Source organism: Lygodium microphyllum, chromosome 28, assembly GCF_053477565.2.
Source record: "Lygodium microphyllum isolate KBCC chromosome 28, Lygodium_microphyllum_v1.1.10, whole genome shotgun sequence".
Classification (NCBI taxonomy): Eukaryota; Viridiplantae; Streptophyta; class Polypodiopsida; order Schizaeales; family Lygodiaceae; genus Lygodium; species Lygodium microphyllum.
The window spans coordinates 107,114,667-107,120,150 of NC_141162.1; the positions used below are offsets into that span (position 1 = coordinate 107,114,667).

The 5,484-nt window shown below is 31.1% G+C and overlaps 1 pseudogene; it reads right to left on the reverse strand.

The window, feature by feature from the left end:
* Nucleotides 1-4,372: 4,372 nt before the first annotated feature.
* Nucleotides 4,373-5,086, reverse strand: LOC148011840 (uncharacterized; annotated as a pseudogene).
* Between the last annotated feature and the right edge of the window lie 398 nt (nt 5,087-5,484).

Here is a 5,484-nt window from a genome sequence, read left to right on the forward strand (position 1 = left end):
ATAAATCAACAAATGCCCATTATTTTGGGTTGATGTTGTATTGTAACTCAAAGAGCTGACTACGAATATAAAGTATTTATGTAATATATTTCTTCTTAAAATTAATCTCTCTTAATACCATAGCTTGCACAAAAGTTCATAATGTCATGTAAGTTGTACTCTCCACTATTATTAGTCCTTAGGCATGTGAGGTGTATTGTCCACCATTATCAATCCATAGGCATTTAAGTTTCTTTCTTGAATGATTCTTTGCAAGACCAAGTACTTTTGAAATGTATCCAACACATCACTTTTCTTGCAAATATAATAAGCCTAAATCTCCCTTTACTACAAAAGGAAATGGGGACATAATGACAGTGGTTTGCGATGCAAAAAATACCATATAAGAGATTTTGGGAATTTCCCATGTCCCACTTTTAATGAATGTCTTACTTTTGTGAATGAAAGAGAGCACTATGTTAATGTTTATCTTTAAAGTGCACTTTGTATGTGGCAAATATGAGATCACACATCTTGAGAGCTAAAGTGATGAATGTAAGCTATGTGGCTATTAGGAGATTTGGATTTTAGCTCTATCTTTTCTAGCATACTAACAAAATATGTTGTTATATGGTGGTGGGAACATCAAGGAGGCTTAGCTAGTATATACCTAGGAAATTTCCAAGCTTAATATAAGAATACAAAGGTTTGAAGGAGTGCAGAGAGAATTTAGAATACAAGAGCCTCAAAAATTATATGAAAATATGTTATCATGGCCAAAATTTGTAATGTTATGGATTTAAAGATATTATAATATGAGTTTTTCTTTTAGATATAGCATAATTTAAAGTGACATATATAAGTTTCATGAACTAAGACCTTAAAAGAGCCACCACCAACTAGGTGTGGTTTAATAACTTGATCTAATATCATATAGTAATAAGTTTGGATAACCTATGATGAGATGGTTTTTTTTTTGTGTAAACCAATAGACACAAGTATTTTAAATAATTGCTCACCCCATTTACATTTTTTGTATGTATATACATGATGTATAAAGCCTTTTGTTCAAAATTTCTATCCATCTTGACAATAAATGGACAAGATGGAAATTGTCTTTGGCCAAAATCAACTAGCTTAGCACTTTGACTAGCTAAATAAACTTTCATATCATAAAATGAAGATTTATATACAAAGCTAGAAGTTTATGATTTTTCTAAGACCAAAGATTAACCTTTGACCAATGGTTTGTGTTTCCAAAGAAATAGACATAAATTTTATTATTAATTAAGACTTATTTGTTAGCTAAGACATAAAGTACAAAATTGTACTTAAACCATTTTATAAAAAAATTTCAACACAATTAACTAATGTTATTGAAAGAATAAAAAACATTAAGTAGATTCTCTCATTGATATTAGTGGCATTTTAAAAAAGTAAGGTAACTACATAAAACACTTCAAATCTCTAATAAGCATATATTTCATAGCCATGTAAAAGCCCTTAATGTAAGGGATATATTTATTATGAAAGTCAAAATTAGTCCATATAGAGTCACTGCCTTGTTGCATCATGTATATTGAAAAAATACAACTTTTGTAGATTTTATATAAAACACTTAGCTGCACTACCATTTATGAAATGTTTCTGATATCCTAACTCATGAGCAAGTTGCATTACTTCCATATCTTTCAAAGTAGAGACTAAAGGAGTCTGCTTCAACTTGGATAATTGTGAGTTGTTCAATGTAGTGACAGACGACGTAAGGCATTTATTGAGTATGTTTGTATAATAGACGATCATAAAGTACAAAATAGGACTTAAACCACTTTCTAGGAAATTTCAACACAATTAACTAATGTTATTGAAAGAATAAAAAACTTTTAAGTAGATTCTCTCATTGATATTGGTGGTGTTTAAAAACACCAAGGTAACTACATAAAACACTTTAAATTTCTAATAAGAATATATTTCTTAGCCATGCAAAAGTCCTTAATGTAAGGGATATATTTATTATGAAAGTCAAAATTATTCTATATAGAGTCACCACCTTATTACATCATGTATATTGAGAAAATATAAATTTTTTAGATTTCGCATAAAATGTTTAGTTGCACTACCATTTATGAAATGTTTGTGATATCCTAACTCATGAGCAAGTTGCATTGCTTCCATATCTTTCAAAATAGAGACTAAAGGAGTCTACTTCGACATGGATAATTATGAGCTATTCAATGTAAGAGATGGATGGCGTGAGGCATTTGTTGAGGATGTTTGTAAAATAGATGGTCTCTTAAAGCAAGAAGTAATTGAAGGTTGAACATATATACCATCTTTATCAATCATGGTCTCGTGCGGTGCTGATGATGAAGATGAAATACCATCATTCTCTACTCTAGTCCATTTATCAATGACAACCTTGAATTAAGTATACAATTCATGTCCATATTGAATTGGCTCCTATCCATATCGATCAAATTTGATGACTTCACATGCATCATGGTATTTTCTTAAGTGAGTCAAGTATGGTAGAAGTTCTTTGATCAAGATAGAGTCTCCACAATCAATATCAAATGTTTTTGGATAAATGCAATTCTCAAAAGGATTTGAACATCCTTTGTAAGGACTGTCAGCTATGAGAATAGTCTTGGTATGCTAACAAACATCTCCATATTGATCCCATACATACTTTAGAGGCTTGAACATTGCTTCTACTCCCATCTTATCTGGCCTATATATGATTTTGAGTCGATGTCTATGCCATTGTTCTTAGCCCCAAATCATGAAGAAATGATACTTTCTTTTTGCATGGATCTCCAAACACTTAATAATTTCCAGTGACATTATTATGTAAAGTTGTTTACCAAACTCCCACAGGGAATCTTGCAAATGAGGCTTCAAGAAACTCCATGCATCCTGATCGAAGAACACACCATTGCTTTCCCATTTGAAAGCTTTGAACATTTTTAGACTTAGCACAGCATCATTGTAAAAGAAGACCATTGAGATCAAGTATTACACATAATTATGTTGTGTTTCTTATCAAGGGCACATCAATCACATCATCGTGCTCTACTGTTGTTGAATCTATTAGATATCCAACCATAGATATCTTAGTTGAAGTTACAAAGAAGAAAAAGGAGCACATTAGATTGATTTACTTCCTCATCATTCTACTTAATGTTTGAGCTATAAACTCGCATAGAACACTAAAGCAATTTAACTTCACATCGACAAATACATAGATAGGTACTACTTAATAAATGATGTCTTAAGAAAAGAGACATTTGATCATGTGGACAAATCTAACCAATAGTAATATCATGAGGTGGAAAAAATATATATGATGATTTCTTTGAAGTAAAATCTATTCTAATAAATTCATTTCTCCATACTTACTTTTTATTGCTAATTATAAGTATACTTCAGATACTAATAATAGATTCTTGTAATTAGTTACAAAAATTATCTTGTCATTATAATATTAAACATACTCAATTTTTAAAAAGACCTTCAAAATGGCATGTACAAAGAAGGTGTTTATTAGTCCTAATTATTAAAAGAAAATTTAAACATGATACTTTTGACCATGTGGCCAAAATTATGTCACATACAAGTGACACATGGCACTTTGATTGAGATAAGTTGTACTCTATTTGGACAAGTTTTCGTATTTTTTTCTTAAGGACTAAACATTCTATTTTTGAACTAGTTATATCCCATTGATATTTAAACTCATGAATTGTAACAAGGATTTTACCTTAATATTCCATACACATAGCTCAAAAGATACATTGGAGGTGAAATCTTTGTTGCAATATTTGCTACTGAGGTAAAACTCCTTTGGGAGGTGCAATGAATCTTTTTTGGGGTGTGCAATATATTATTGGCTCTCTTATCCTAAGGTACATGCACAGACATACACTAGTGATGTAATAAAAGAGATTATAAGAGAAAAAAGATTTGACCATGTGGACAAATCTAACAAAAAATAACATGACAAGATCATTACACAACATATGTAAGAGTTTAATTGAAATAAGATCTAAAATAGACTTAAGTAAATTTTGCATAGCTAGCTCAAACTTTTCGTTATGATAAGTATTCTTATATATTAGGTTACAATAAAATAGCTATCCTTACAAAGGATGATAAATTTTAATGAGCTCTTTAATACTATTTTAGCAAATTTAAAGATTTACTGAAATAGATTTTTATAACCAAACATGCTTGGTACCTTTTGTAAAAAATTAAAAAACTAAAGACATTGTTTCTTTAAGTAATATCACCAAAGAAAGAAAATATTGCAAATGCTAATGGAAGAAACTTCTCAAGAAAGAAAATCAAAATTACATCAATGTGTCTTCCTTGATGAATGGAAAAGGAACAGAGTTTAAACACCTGAAGTAGCCTTTAATTTCTCTTTCATAATTTGACTTGCTATATCTTGGCTTGATTCTTCTATGCCCTCAGGTGGTACTTCAAGAACATGAACTTCAGTAGGAGGAACCTCTTGGGAGTTTGAATTTTGTTTGCTCTCATGGACCCTCCACAATTGTGCTTCAACCTCTCTTTGCTCTTGAGTGTTGCAAACCACTGTAATAGTCTTCATATGATTTACCAATGCCACCTTAGATACAAGTCCACTTGCATATACATCAAATACAACCTCATGAGCATCATTGAATGCTTTGATTGTAGTTTCCATAACTTTCATTTTCTTTCTCAAAACGGCCTTTGCAATCCTTTGTTCTTCTTCAAGATATTCATCATATCACTCCTTGTTCAAGCCTTCAAAGTCCAAAATGGAAGGCTTGTTGACATTGTTTATATATTGCTCAAAATTTTTGAAGCTTTTCTCCATGGTCACTAATGTCAAAACTACAAAAGAATCTATAGATCCAAAAGCAAAGGTTTTATCCATTGGTAGGAAGTCAACACTACCAACTAGCATGTGATACTTGCAAGAAATGCTTCCAAGAGCATTTTTCAAAGCTTCCATTTTATTTTGATCAAGAAATGATAAAAACATGAATTTTTTAGGTTCAAATGTCATTTGTAGTAGAGTGGATACAACCTTCACAAACTTTATAGAGTTCCATTTCATTCCCTCAAGCCCATGTACTGCATCTAGAACAACAACCCCAATGGTAATTGGATCTCTGTAAAAATTATATATAAGATCAAAGGTTTCTAGATTACATCCGACAACATATATACACTAAGGGGAAGTAGTGGAGGATTGAGGAGGATTTTACTTTTTTCCAATTAGGAAGTTCACAATATCTTTTGCTCCATTTGGTAGGGACCCTACATCAGCTCCACGTGTGAGCTTCTTTGATACCCAATCATTGTAAATGCCTAAAATATTTGTGTAGAATTCATCATTGATATCATAATCATCAAAAAGCTCTTCCCAAGTCTTCATCATAGTGCTAATTTCTGGGAATTGAGGCATTGAAAAGAGTAACTAATTCCTCCTTTAAGACCCTATCACAACCTTTC